Source organism: Bemisia tabaci, chromosome 6, assembly GCF_918797505.1.
Source record: "Bemisia tabaci chromosome 6, PGI_BMITA_v3".
NCBI classification, from domain to species: Eukaryota; Metazoa; Arthropoda; class Insecta; order Hemiptera; family Aleyrodidae; genus Bemisia; species Bemisia tabaci.
In genome coordinates this window covers 24,345,696-24,360,777 of record NC_092798.1, presented here as the reverse complement: position 1 = coordinate 24,360,777, position 15,082 = coordinate 24,345,696, and the positions used below count along the sequence as shown (strand labels likewise).

The following is a 15,082-nucleotide window of genomic DNA, read 5'->3' as shown; positions in this document are numbered from 1 at the left end:
AACGTGGAAAACTTGAAACGAAGCTATTAAAACAAATACTTCCGTTTTGTTCCAGTTGAGAGTATGCACTAGAATATTTTTCTTTCTAGCAGTATTGGTTATTAAGAATGTTCATAAAGTCGTCAATTTCAAAGAAAAAACTGTGTTGAAAGGTCTGAGATGAGAAACATTTTTTGTTCTTGCTTTTTTTAAAATAAAATGCACTCAAACAAGATTTTTTTATTTTGGTAAATTTTAACAAGGATTTTTCGTAGTGGCACCTAAAATTTAAGCTTGCTGTAGTGCATTCCTAGCGGTATATCCTGTATTCAGCCGCAAAATATCATGAGATTTTTAGAATTTAACACAATTTGGTGCCAATTTTTTTTTCACTCCTTCTATTTATCCAACGTCAATTTTCATTCTGCATGAAACAAAAGATATTAGCTCCGAAACATTTTGTTGTAAATCTAAACTAAAAAAAAAATAGTCTTTCTGTGTTCATTTACCGAATCAGTTTTGCTCTACGCTGATACAACTTAATCGAATACATATAATCCCTAATTTTTCTGCGTATGGGTATAATTGACAGACTTCGGAATCGTATGTATAGGTAAGCTGTTATTTTAATACAATCGGAAGAGTTTGCATAGCTCTCTGATTCAGGTTTTAAGATCCCAGCATTGTGATTTTGATGTTCTCTACTTTTATTATGATGCATTATCAATGGAGAAGTCGATAGTATCTATTTGACACCTTTAGGATAGGTCGTCTATCTATTGAAATCATTGCCTATTTACTGACGGCTAGCTCTTTTGTCTATAATCAAGATTTAACCACGTGTGGTTAAACAAGTTTCAAGCAAAGCGAAGGTATTTTTGTCTTCATTTTTCCATTATTTCTTTCCTTTCTTTTATGGGTCTTTCCCCCTAAGAAACTTATTTTTCCCTTCCAAGCATTTAAAGGTACTCAATACACAAAAATATCATTGAACGTAAACTGATTCAATAAGATTCAAGGAGAATTGATCACAGATAAACGTGAGCGGGTTTAATTTATTTTAGAACAAAAATTAACAAAAACATTGGCTCTGTCCCAAATTTTGATAAATTATCAACGAGGAATACTAAGTCTTTGAGACGGACCGTGTCATGCTTCTGTTTGCCCTCTGACCCCTGTCTGACAACACAGATTTGTCGGTCCACATTACTCTTCGAATTTTTGCGACTACTTGAAAGAACATTTTGAATATGTATAATCTCCCCTTTACGACTTTTTCCACGATTTGAACTCCCATTATTATTTTACCGTGCATCATGATACATCAAAATATGCCACACATTGAATCCATAAAGTGTAAAGTACGAATCAACGATGTCTCTTTTCATTCCTGGATCATTTAGGTATAAATGTATCTCATACGCAGGGTCGGACTGGCTCGCATCTGAGGGCGTAGATCCTCGGCTGGTTAAAGGGGCGTAATGTGATATTTCCTGGTAGGGCATTCCCTACGTGGAGAGGGGTTCAGAAAATTTTGGCAAATCAGCACAAGTTTATGCTATTTTCAGGTTCAAAGTTTATTGATCGCACGGAGTAAAAATTGCAAAATTGAAAGTAAAGCACAGCATTGAGAGCTCACGGTTCGCGTCATCGCGCCTTCAATTTTTCAGATGCAGCACGGACGTCCATCAAGTACGAATAGTTGTATCTCTGCGCCGTCGTAAACACGCATCCTTTCCCTCCCTCTTTTTCCATATTGTGTTTGTTTCCGTTTGTCTTATTCGTAATGGTGCTTCAAGCACTACGTGAGTAATACAGCCGAAGGTAGGAGAGATGTCTTCAGGCCTTTTTTTAACTTTTCTTCCGAATCAGAGCGACGCTTCATTGACTGCATAAAGCAGAGCATTGAGAGCTCACGGTTCGCGTCATCGCGCCTTCAATTTTTCAGATGCAGCACGGACGTCCATCAAGTACGAATAGTTGTAGCTCTGCGCCGTCGCTAACGCGCATCCTTTCCCTCGCCTGATTTCCATATTGTGTTTGTTGGCGTTTGTCTTATTTGTAATGTTGCCTCAAATTAGAGCAGAGCATTGCGAGTTCACGACTCACGGCATCGCGTCTTACATTTTGCATATGCAATGTGGACATCCATCTTGCGCGAATAGTTGTATCGCGTTTACATTTTAGATGTCTCTTACTTTTGAATTTCGAGATAAATTAAGCTTAAGTTTGCCCGAGATATGCTATGGTATGTCCGAATCAATAGTCATTTTGAAAAGGAAGAAATATGTTTAAAGGTCTCTTAAGAGGTCTATAAAGGAAGCGTATGTCTAAAAATCGCTTCTAAGGGAGTTACACATAGCGAATGAAGGAGGAGGACGATGAAGCACTTGTACGTTAAGAAGGAGGTGAAAATTTCACAGAAAATTGTTTTTGCTTCAGAAAGTAGTTCTTGGACCTCTATTTACCACTATCATGCGTTAAAGCACCTTTCCTTACTCCTTACTCTCTCCTCTTCCGTTCATTTGAGAAATTTTTTCCACATAGTCTCGGTCGTAATTTTTTCTTCTTCTTATTTTGCTATCTGTTGGAGGGGCGCGTTTTCGGCGCGGAAAGGGGGCGTATCTGCCAATGGCAGATTGGCCTCATGGCCAGTCCGAGCCTGCTCATACGCTAGGACTCATTTCAGCTGCTAAAACATATTGAAATAAACCTTTTTTTCTTTTTTGCGTTTGGGCAGCCATTCAATCTCAATATTATAGGTACTTTTTAAAATATATGATGCTTACTGTACAATTCAGATATTAGTTGTATTAGATATTAGTAGATTGCCGTTTAGTTACGAAGTACTCAATTGAAAAATGTATGTGGTTGAAAAAGTAAAATAATGGGCTTAACATCTAATTCGTTTATTTTTTCTGTTACAGGTAAGCGGAATCATTCATTTTCATTCACTTTCCTCGAGCTGTTCGTGAGTATTAAACTGCTAGATAAATTTTAAGGAAATCCTCGCTTCGTATGGACTGCAAAATTGTGGAAAGTTGTACTGTCAAGTACATTTAAATTAAGCTTGCCTTTTTAAAAGTTTAAACATATTTTGAGACAATATTAAAGTGCGTAATTCATCAGTCATCTCCTTTTTCTTTTTTATGAAAGTTAAAATCAAAACTCTTGAGCTTGTCAATTTGTATATTTATATTTTTTCAATTTTTAATTGAACTTACCCGCAACTTTTGATTCATGCCCAACATAGTTTCATCAACGGAATAAACATCCTATAGGAAAGTCGTTTGCAAACCACTCGCATTGTAGATAAAACACAGCCGTCATCCAATTTATCCACCGGGTCGTTAGATTTGAGAGTAAATAATCATAGAGCCTGCAGAAAAACCATCGATGAGCAAGAAGACACATCCGCAGACTAACTCTTCTGCATTTAGTCCCACGAGGGCCCCCGGCAGAAAAAACACCTAGATGTTTATGCGCGCGCGAACAGAAAAATTTATCGCACGGAGCACAAGAAAAATACATAGCACCGTTGCCGCCTCAGTGATATTCAAGATTTCCAACTTGATATTTTCATCAATCTCAAAACGATATAATATAAACAAAAACATAATTTATATTTTAGAGAACCAAACAAAATCAAGGCCAAGGCAAAATAAAGGGGGAAAATACTCGAGACATTTCGGGGTCGATATCGTTCCGAAACGTCGAGGTATTTATGTATTCGATTTCATTACTTATTTTTTGTTTATTCCGTTGAAACCTCAATGTTTTATTTAAAAAAAAAAAAAAAAAATCTTCAGTTTAGGGAACTCGCACCAACGACAGAAACAGCTCTATATATTCACGAATATCTTTAAAATAGTAAGTCTCCAATCGTGAAGCTATATAATTCTGTTCATCAGGGTTTGGCGTCGAAAGCTGCACGAAGGTTATGAAACAAATTGGGGAGACAATGTGAGGAGGACATAGAAAGAAAAAAAAATTGTAGAAATTTCCGATGTAAATAGGATCTCCTGCACTTCCTACTTTTCCCTTATACTTTTACTTTGACTTACTTACTACTTAACTTACTTAACTTTACTTACTTAATTACTCAACTTTACTTTACTTTTAATATGACTTTTAAATCTGCTCAAAAACTTGAAGAAGGAAACATTAGGAAAGGGCGTTGTCGTGAAGAATTATAATTTTGAAAGTTAAACACGGTTGTGTCAAGATAATTCAACATAAAATGATAATTTTGTTGAAATTTGCAGACAGGATTTTTGCACCGCTGATTCGAGTTTGCAATGGCAACGTAGGCTCTCCATTGCACGCACACTGGGACCCGGCAGAACAATAAACATGTCGAAGGGGCATAGAATAAATCCAGCATCCAATAAATCCAATATTCATTTTCCGATTTTTAAAATCCACGCAGGACGGAGGGGCGGCGGGAGGGTTGCTCGGGGAGGGGGGTGCAAAACTAAGTTAATTATTTAGCATGCTAATGACCTGGGAAGTCGAAGTGGAGAAAAGCGATTAAGTTGCGTATGAATTACGAGCTGCGAGCAGGTCCGCTTGACCGGGCGACCATAACTTATTGGTCCCTCGGCGGCCGGAGCGGCCCCGGTGTCTCTGCCACGAACACTGCCCGGCCGACCGGCAATTAGCCCCCCCAAGACCGCCGTTTTCTGCTTGTTTTTGGCAGAATCGCCGTCTTTTCTGAAAACGCTTGTTCCGCTAATAAAACCAGTCCCTTTTGTCGCCCCGCTGCTCTCCGATTGTTTTTCCGATGGGAGGACAATATTTACCGACCTCCAGAACGACCACGGTTGAACAACGTTGAAGGGTGCTATCCGCACCGGAAAAAAAACCGCTTGGATCTAGAGTCCAGACTCTTGAAAACAACGACAAGAAAAATACTCTTGATTCAATCGGATTTTTACTTGAATCAAAAGGTAATCCGCTTAATTCAGAGGCTGAGTTCTTGATTTAAGCTTAAATCCGATTGAATTAAGAGTATTTTTTCTTGCCATTGTTTTCAAGAAGTCTGGACTGTAGATTTCAAGCGGTTTTTTTTTTTTTTTTTTTTTTTTTTTCCTAGTGCGCATTTTCAAAGACCGCGAGAATTCCGTCTCATCAAAACACTTTATTCTAAAATTCCCTACTTTGCGGGAGAAAAAAATTGCTGTCTTAATCTATAGTTATATTTTAGGTAGACTTCACAATGGAAATTATCTTCCCTGAATAAACTGAAATGTTAACTCCTTTAATGAACCCTCATTAGATCAGGGTAAATCCTTGGAACGCTGAAATTTGGTCACATTTTAACAATAAAATTGAAGGGTATCGTGGAAGTAATCTCGTAAACCCTCATAGTGAAAATGACGAAACACAAAATTTTGGCACATGAGGTAGAGTGAATTTCAGTTTTTGGAACTTGGAAGCCGTCCATTAAGAACGTTTGATATTTAAAGAGAGAGGGTCTAGGATTGCGCGACAAACCATGTTAAAGGAGGGTGGGTTGGCGAGAGGGAGGATCTGAAAAGGAGGTATAAAGGGGTCCAAAAATCGAGAAAATTTCCAAATTTCATTTATGGACTGGACGGTCCCATATGTTGCGCCATTCGATTGGTAGCGACATCGACATTTTCCGAAACTTAGAGAATACTTTTTTTCGAAATTGCCCTTTTGAAATCGAAAGCTTGGCAGCTTAAACTCTGCGCGATCAGCTACTTTTTTGCTTTGATTTTTTGATGTACCTATAGATTCTCTTGGAAAAAACTATGATTCATACACTGGTAAAAAAACACATTCGATCTAGAGTCCAGACTCTTAAAAACATCGACAAGAAAAAATACTCTTGATTCAATCAGATTTAAGCTTAAATCAAGAACCAAGCCTCTTAATTTGAGCGGATTTCCATTTGATTTAAGCTTAAATCTGATTGAATCAAGAGTCCTTTTTCTTGTCAATGTTTTCAAGAGTCTGAACTCAAGATCCAATGTGTTTTTTTTTTCCAGTGTAGATTAAAGGAATCGAGAGTGCTAATACAGAATCGCGATCGATTTTCGCGTTTTAAGAATCATTTTCAAAACCGTACTTTTTCCTCTGAAAAAGGGCGTAATCCATTTCTGATAAGGGTGATATTTCTCAGTTTTGACTCGTCAAAACGACCTCTCAAGCCATTTGTCCACCTCCGTCGGGCTTTTTTATCTCTGGCCGAGCATCTATTTTCGCATGGTGATAATTCACAAGGAAGACAGATGCTTTCAGCGGTCAAAGGTACACGGTCCTTGTCGCGGGGGTCCGTTGTCATCGTTCCCCATCCCGTTCCTTGCCGGACCGACGACCGGACTTCCGCGAGGAATCTGTTCCGCCGCGACGCAACGCGATCCACCATCCATTATCCGACCCCTCCCATTTCCCACCCACAGTTTAGCCCAGGGTTGCAACACCATCCCACACCCCCACAAATCATAATACGAAATAACTTCATTTTAACGCACACACAGGCAGATATGCGCGGCCGCGCTCTTTTGTTATGTAATATCTCAATAAATTCTACCACTTGTTTTTTTTCTACCCTCCAGGATTTTTTCCAGGGCAGCCCTTATGCCTGGTCGCACCTGATTTATTTTGTTCGGGTCGTTGGCACCCCTCCCCACCCTTCGATTTGTTTTGTCGAGTTTAATCACTTCGGAGACCCTAAGAATAACTTCATTTGTTATTTATCTCCACTCGAGAAGTGACTGCCCAGAAATCGGAAGTGCTCTTCATTCGGACAATTTCCTGCTTGTGACCTTATAACCTATTTTATGATGTCTGTAGATATTGACTGTAAAGTCTCGAAAACGTTACGTAGTAAACCTCTCTCACACGAAACGTGAGAAGCCAAAATTTGATTATTTTTGTCGGAAGCTTTGGATTTCCTCGCGACTTTGAATTGAGAAAATTGTCGAAACTTCAAAGCATCTTGTATGGGCAATTTAAGTAAATTTCGTTATAAGTAATGGAGATATTGCACACAAAAATTGTATTGCTTCATCTGAGAGTGCTTAATGAGCTGAGTTCGCAGTATTTTTCATAATTGTTTTCGGACATGGAAAATTGGAGAAAAAAACATTTAAAAGTGAGAAAATTTGCCCCCTTGTGACGTCATCTGGCAGCATTTTCCATTTATTTTCCATGTATTTTAGCAGATCAGGTTATTTTGTCATATTTTTTCCAATAATTGATCAATTTCGAAACCAAGGATATCCTCTCACTCAGTTCTCCTCGCAGTATCATTTCAAACATGAATTCGCAAAATTTCAGACACCTACAAATTCTCTATTACCAAATACAAGCGTCCTTTCTTCTTCTTTTTCTTCCTCCTTTTTATGGACGAGCAGAAGGGGGGGGGGGTTACGCCCCCCTGGATCCACCTATGACTGATGGCTCCACATTGTCATTGATAGTGGAAAAAGAAGAACATTTTCTTCCCCTCTTCTTCCTCTTCGAAGTATTCTCCTTATTTTCTTTTACAAAGCGCGAGGGACAAGTATTCGAAGGGTGAGGAAAAAGGTTTAGTTTCTCTCGCAAAAGTAGGTAATTTAATTAGAAAGGAACAGTCGTAGATCAAAGTCAAAGAGGGTTGAGATAGGCAAATCGCGGTTTGGGCTTTAAAAAAACAAAAACAAAAGAAGGACAGTGAAAAAAGAACGGGGAAAACCCCCGGAGCATCCGATTTCAAATATGGTAGCTTCAAGTCCGAGTTGTATTTTCATTAACGGAGACATTTACTTGAACCACTTGAGTAATTGAATTGCGTGGATATTTATACACGCGTCTAAGGCGTATCTAGCTTGAATTAATTTTTCCTCTTTTTATGGGCAGGGTCGGTGGTCCAGTAGAGTGGTCGTTTCAAATTAAAAGCTAAAAGGGTCGACAGCGTGGTAGAGTGTGTTGCAACAACAGTGTCTCTCAGTACCCATAGTGGACGAAGTATGAATTTACAGTTCTAAGATTGAGCTCCGTATTATTATAAATAAAATAAATAATTTTAAAAAAGGAAATGATTTCGGAAAGTTCTTTCATTGATAGCTAAATAGCCTCGCGATGAAAGGAGAGACTCTAAAACACCCTGTATACATCGGTTTCGTGCCGAAAAGTGATAGCACTTGGAGTATAAGGGGGAGGGATCGGAACTTGACTAGACGGCGAACGAAGGGATCCCTTTTGGTACGAGACCCTCCCGAAGTCAAGGATCCGACACAAGTAGGGAGGCGCCGAACTCTAAATTCCCATGACCCGCAAGCATTGTTTTAATCCCTCCACTGAAAGTACACTTTTTACCCTTGAAATCAAATCGCACTGCGGATTGCTTATCAGAAAAGTGCTATAGGCGCCATCATCTGTGATAACGTTTCTCGGTGGTCACGAAATATTCCGTGCTCTCTTTCTGTATAAAAGACATAACAGTGTTCCACTAACAGAATGGGAAAAATAATGTACATTTAAGGTAGTAGAAAAAAATGTTTCAATCAAAGATATCTTTAACCAGCTAATTTGATTTAAACTTAATGATTTTCATCTGACGCAGTTTCTCTACTTTACCACCAGTTGAAACAAGTTTGAAACTATTTTATTTGTTCTATCTTTTTATTGTATGAGAGTCCCATTTTCCCCGATCAATAAAAAATTATTTCTTCTAGAAATATAGAAATCTCTAAAACCAGGAAAAGCTCAAACATTTCTTTGTACTCTAATTTACATTTTTGGAACTTTTTGGCTCTATATTTATGTGACACGACGATACTATTATTATTATTTATTTTAAAGTAAACTTCTAAAAACCTGAAAAATACCATGAGGCAAAAGAAAACCATCCGCGTAAGGCCAACAGGACAAAGAATATATCATGCAGGAACTCGTGACTTGATTCAAGTAATAGTATCGTTAGTTCGACACTAGGTTTTCTTTACCGAAAACTTTTTCTTTTTTTTCTACTTTTCTTCATATCGACTTCTTTGTACAGAATTTAGATATTTACACTTGAGGGACCGAAAACTCAAGACACTTTTACATGATACGCACTTGATTCCAAATTTTCGCGGGCTCTTATAGTTCTTCGCAACTTTTTTCCCCCGAGCAGAATCATCGACCGCAGAGGCGGATCCAGCAATTTGGCAGCACTGGATTCCCTTCATTTAAACCAATGTTAAATAATCGATTCTTATCGGAGCACCTGGCCCCTTTAAGAATCGATACATTTCCATACTTTCAAATGGAGCAAAACAACAATGTTGCCCATTTGCTGGATCCGCCAATGATTGAGAGAGAGATGGTTAGAGTAGGAGTTCGCAGCGATCAAAATGGAAATGGTGCGGCAGTTGCATTGCGTGCAGGAGTGATCGCGTCCGCAGCATCGGGGATCGGCGATTCGCGCTGCGCCGCGCCACGGAGCTAAAAGCATCAGCAGCAAGTCAGAATCCAATCGGCAGGCGTATATTTCATCCATTAATATTGCATGGGAAAGAGAAATGAGAAGGCAACGAATCAATTGCCGCGTAAAAGGCAGATAAGAGACCCGATAGACCCACAAGGCAACGCACAGTGGTCGGGCCTCGAAATGTCGAAACAGAAATTGTTGTTTCTCCTTTTAGTTCTGTAGTTCTGGTAGGAATAGGAAGGTGTCCACCTCCGTATACCCGCCAAATGGACGGAGTTAAACAGAAAGGAACCAAGCCACATCGGGATCGAACCGAGAAAAAGAGGCTTAAAGTTTAGCTCCTGCATAAGACTCAATGTAAAAGTTAAACTTCAAGTTGAATTTCTGCAAAATTTGCTCCAACAAAAACTTTGAATTTTTGGCGATAGATAGTAGAGCAGTGGTTGATTTCAAAACCACTCGTAACTCAATTTTTTCCAAAATTTGGGTTGGTTCCTTTCTGCTTAACTCAGTCCAAATAGCTTTTGGATTGGAATACCCATCGACTGTTTCGATCTAAATTTAATCATTCATTTGGTATTATCTATCACTGAAAAAAATCTTCAGTTCATGAACCATAGTATTAACCGTTCATGTAGAACTCCATTAACATAGTGATATATGAACTAGTGATTTTCGATCTTTGAACCTTACCTAGATATATACATACCTTAGTATTGGTATTTATACCTGTTCAAAGACCGAGAATCAATAGTTCATTTACGACTCTAAATGCCGCTCTATATATAAAAAACAGTATGATGTTCAAATGAACGAAAGGCTTTTTGAGTGTGACTATATAGAAAGCAACTTGAGTGGAGTAAGGGGTGGAGGGTAGGCAATCCAGGTCGTGACAATAAAAGTCTCAGAAGTTGCTTAATCATCAACGGTTGACTTAAAATTTCAATTATTGATATACTTATTTTTTAACTCCCTCTATTTATTCATTTGAAGCTCTGATTTTTGACGGCAGGAAGTTAAATTCGTCCCACTGTGTTGTAACTGTATTTGTATAGACACTTTGAACCCAATCGGGAGTCGTCACCTGATCGATAGGGGAGGAAGAGAGGTGAGGGGTGGCACAGTTTTCAGGGACAAGGATGCATACTCCTTGCGCCTGCGCAGAGAGATGAGAACTGAAGGCAGTGTTGTCTTACTTCATAGGAAAATCCGAAATCTTCAGAATTTAAATCGAGGTTTTTACAATGGAAACGTCTTTCGGTAGGACACTTGCAGCTCCTCATTCATAAATAATGTTGAACTTTTGTCCTTTGAAGGCCATCAAATGTGTTGTGTATTTTCATCTTGAGGGGAATGAATACAAACTGATCGATGCTCGTAAAATCCTGACTTCAGCAAGAAAATTGTGACCTCATGACGAGTATTATGAATATTAAAGACACCGGAGTGCTGTTTCCTGAGGAATTTTCCGCAAGGGTAATGTACCTTGTAGTGAATAGAAGAGTTTGTCGAAAGAATATAGCGGAACAGTCTTGAACTCTATTGCATGGAAATGTAGATTGTATCAGAAACTGAATTACCTCCATAATCATCAGTTCACTATATGACTTTTTACTTACCAAATTACAAATACTAACTTTATCGAATTAATTGCTAAACATTCCGCCAAATTCCAAAACATTTCTAAAAAAGAGAGATGTACGTGACTTCGAATATACAACCACAAGTGTCGTCATCAAACTTTTTTCTATGTAAATGTAATCGATGTACCTACAGAAAAAAATATTCAAATTATAGAACAGATGTCGGCAAACGGTTTAATTGTAGCATTTTTTGCCTCTCACGGGGCATGTACCTACCTGTCTACAATGAATACATTCAGGATTTATTTTAAGGCCGATTGCTTCCCAGATCCTATTTTCTACCGTGATTTCTCGGAAAAGTAAAATCGGCAACATCTTGTAAGTTTCTAAGTGCATGCGTGGACACTACTCTGAGAGGCTGCTGGAAGGGCTTTGATCGAGATCTTGCACGACTTTTCTTCTCCAATTAGTGTCAACAACTTACTTTAAACACTGAACTTATCCCAGTGCCCACTTGGAAGGACTCGGATCATTCAGTATTGCCCTCAAGGCCCTGTTTAACTGATTATCCGATGTTAACCCATCAAACCAGCGATCAATTCAGCTCCGCGTCGTTGGACGGAGTAGCTTCGTCAAGGGGAGGAAAGCGCATGTTCTGATTGTCCTGTAACAATGCACATCAAAATTTTGGTATTTAAAGCTTTCAAAAAGGATACAAGATTTTGCCAAGTATTCTAATATCATCGGACAAAATGCTCACTTTCTTAAGAAGGTGGGGCCGTCAGATTCATAATTATAGGATGCCTACGGTGCCACTCTTGCGGCCTGATTATAGATACGATTAGAGAAGACATAGTCATATCCTAGCTGTGCACTATATCGCATTTTCGAAAACTGGGCAGCCAATCCGCAGACTGGCCGGTCAAAAGGCTGAAAATTACGCGAACGGCCGGTCGTTATTCTATTGTAAATACATGTGACAACACATTTTGTTTTATCTTTCTCAAAAGTGCTCCGCACAAAACGAGTTTTTTTATTTTTATTTTGCGTACATTTCAGTATCTTGAATGTACATGCTGCATTTTTAAAAATTGGAGGCGCTTCTGTTTTACAAAAACTAGTCGGAGTTGATTAAAGCGCCTTGATGCAACTATTCGTGTCCTACGGATGTGCGTGTTGCATGTTTGAAATTGAAGGCGTTTTTGCGTTTCTCACGTCTTCAGGGATGCGCGAAACTCGGCACTTGTAGCAAGCACTCTAATAATTGAGTACCTATATGGAGAGAGTATTACGAGGAGTGACACGAGGCCAGAGCATCTCAATAATCAAATGGGTCATTCTGTAAAAGAGTTAGAAATCGAAACACGAGAAAAACATTATGAACTGTCTGAATAGGCTCGTTTAAAATCGGATATTTTTTTTTTTTATTATGTGATCAATTAATTATCGCATTAATATTTCATGAGCTCTAGGCTACTAGGCTCATCTATGAGCCTATACTATTTCTTATTGCAAAGTATAGTCCAACTCTTATGCTTTGGCCTGTCTAACTTTTTTCTCATTTATCGTCACGTGGTTCCGTCAAGGAATCGAGGCTTTTACTCGCCCATCCGGACTCACTCTTTTTTGCATTCAGCTCTTAAAGCAGCTTGTTTCGTTAAGTCTGGTATAATCGGTGCAAATGGCCTCCGTTGGCTATTTCAGTCAAATTCCGAACGGTCTCGAATCATTTCGGTTAATTTATCGGTTCTCAAATTCGAGCGTGTCAGTAGCTGAACGTAATGGATTTGTTGGTAAAATTTACGCGCGCCTACCTGAATTCGAATGACAAATTAGCTGTGAATACCTCGCTCCGTCGTGCTTTCTCCGGAATCAGTCTGCTTTCCGTTTCGTCTGTCTCCGATGCTCATTATAAAAACAGAGAAATGTAGAAGGACAGAAAAAGAGTGAGAGAACATTAGGAGACCCCCTCCCTTCCACACCACCTCCTTTTCTCCCACTCCTCTCTTAAATTCAGATCGGAGTTAGTTTAAATGATATTACCTCTCCAATTCACGCTGCGGTCAGGCGATCTGGTGTTAGCTAACCAAATGATTGGTTTAATTCCCCAGAGTTGGTGGAAAACAATTTTTTGCACGTATAAATCCTTTACCAAGTAAATCAAGACTACAAATAACGCAATTTTCCCAAAGTTAATAGTTATGTCGCTTCAACTCCGTACTACAGATATAATCTCAATGATTTCGTCATCGCGTGGACGTAACTCTGGTCCAAGGTTGCATAGATGACCCAAAAAATTCGATTTTTCACAAGAATGTACTTACTGAATTTTTTTTCCAACCCTTTTTTAAAATGTTGTTCGGAATCAGTGGAAAAATCAGTGAATTTGTCGGTCAGAAATACCCAAGATTCTCCTGGTAAAGATGAAATTCGCAAAGGGAAATTTGGCAAAATTGAAATGCACATATAGTTACGTTCCTTCGTGAGGAAAGTGACTATTTTACAGAATAAGGCAGTCGGTTGATACACTCCTCTATGTGGTTTTTCCTGCAGGCCGATTATTGAAATTGATCGACAAAGCTATAGACAAAGAAGACATAGGGAGTATGGAGCGATCCCATTGGTTGAAATGGGTGGTTCCGATAGACTAAGGGAGAAAATGGTGGACTAACTATCGGGCCCTCGTGGGTTGTCGTTAGTTAGTCTATTACCTACCTCCTTTGTCCATTGCAACCACCCGCCTCCACCAATAGGATCCTTCCATATCTCTTTTGTCTTCTTTTTCTATAGCTTTGTCTATCAATTTCAATAATCGGCCCGCAGGAGCGCAACCAGAAAAACCGAAGTCCTGAACTTCCAGATCTCTTGGTAAATCATGAAAAACTCATCCACCCAGAGGAAAATTTTTGGATCATGTAAGATCGAGATCTTCGCGCCATTCTAAGACCATTTGCAGGGTCAAGATTCCTAGTTTGGCGCCGAGGTGCATGTACCTGGATGAGAGGATATCGGATAGTGGTTTTGTTTTTTCCGCGCGACGAGTCCTCTCGGAACGTCCGCATTCTATAAATATTGAGGATAATTTGTTTATTTATGCAGAAAATAAGTCGTCCGGGATCAGGGCCCGAGTTCCCGAGTGGAGGCGAGAGGCGTCTGAGGGGCAGCGAAAACTCGATCTGCGCGGATGGACGGTGGACGATCACGGTGACAAAGAGTGAGCGATCATCTACTCCGCTAGCCTCACTCCGGCCATCACAAGCGAAGTCTCTCGTTTCCTTCTTCTATGCAAAATATGAGGCTTCAATGGACCACTAGACAAGGTACGAATTTAAGCATTCTAATACATGTTTCTTGACCAGGATTTCACGAAGAACATGATTCGCGCAACGAAAATTACTAAAACCAACTCCTAAAGGAAATATTAACGTTTTTATTTCACATTGGTCACTAGGAATTTGAACTGCCCGCTCACAAGAAACTCAAAGCTCTACGTGAGTCAAATCACGCACTACAACGGTTTCAGCGTCTTCTCAATCGAGCAATGTTCATTTCTCACCATGTGTTGTTCAAACTAAAAGCAATTTGCTATAGCTGAGCCAAGGCATCAAGGTTGAGGTTGCCAGATTTTTATATCGCAGAGACTGTCATGATAACGTTTAGCGCGCGATGTGAATCTCGTAGAGCATTGAGTTTTCATGAGCGGGTGGTTTGAATTCACGCATCAAGAATCATTAAATATCTTCGTAAGGAGTTAATTTCGGTAATTTTTGTTGTGCGCAACGTGTTTTACGTGAAATTTTAGTTAAGAAATATGTATCAGAATGCTGAAATTCGTACCTTGTCTAGTGGTCCATTAGAGACAGTATATTTTAGAGATCCTGCAGTGCTATTTTTCCCACAGTGTGATACTTACTTTTGGATGTCAACGCTCGAACTCGCCTAGTGATCAAATCAAAGATGATGATCACTGGAAATAAAAAACACATTGGATCTAGAGTCCAGACTCTTGAAAACCTTGACAAGAAAAAGTACTCTTGATTCAATCGGATTTTTGCTCGAATCAAAACGAAATCCGCTTAAATTAAGAGGCTTAATT

The 15,082-nt window shown here is 39.2% G+C and overlaps 1 protein-coding gene across 1 annotated transcript in view; it reads left to right on the top strand.

Annotated features, from left to right (window-relative positions):
* The window catches only part of NfI (Nuclear factor I), a 285,410-nt gene that overhangs the window by 46,831 nt on the left and 223,497 nt on the right, over nt 1-15,082 (top strand).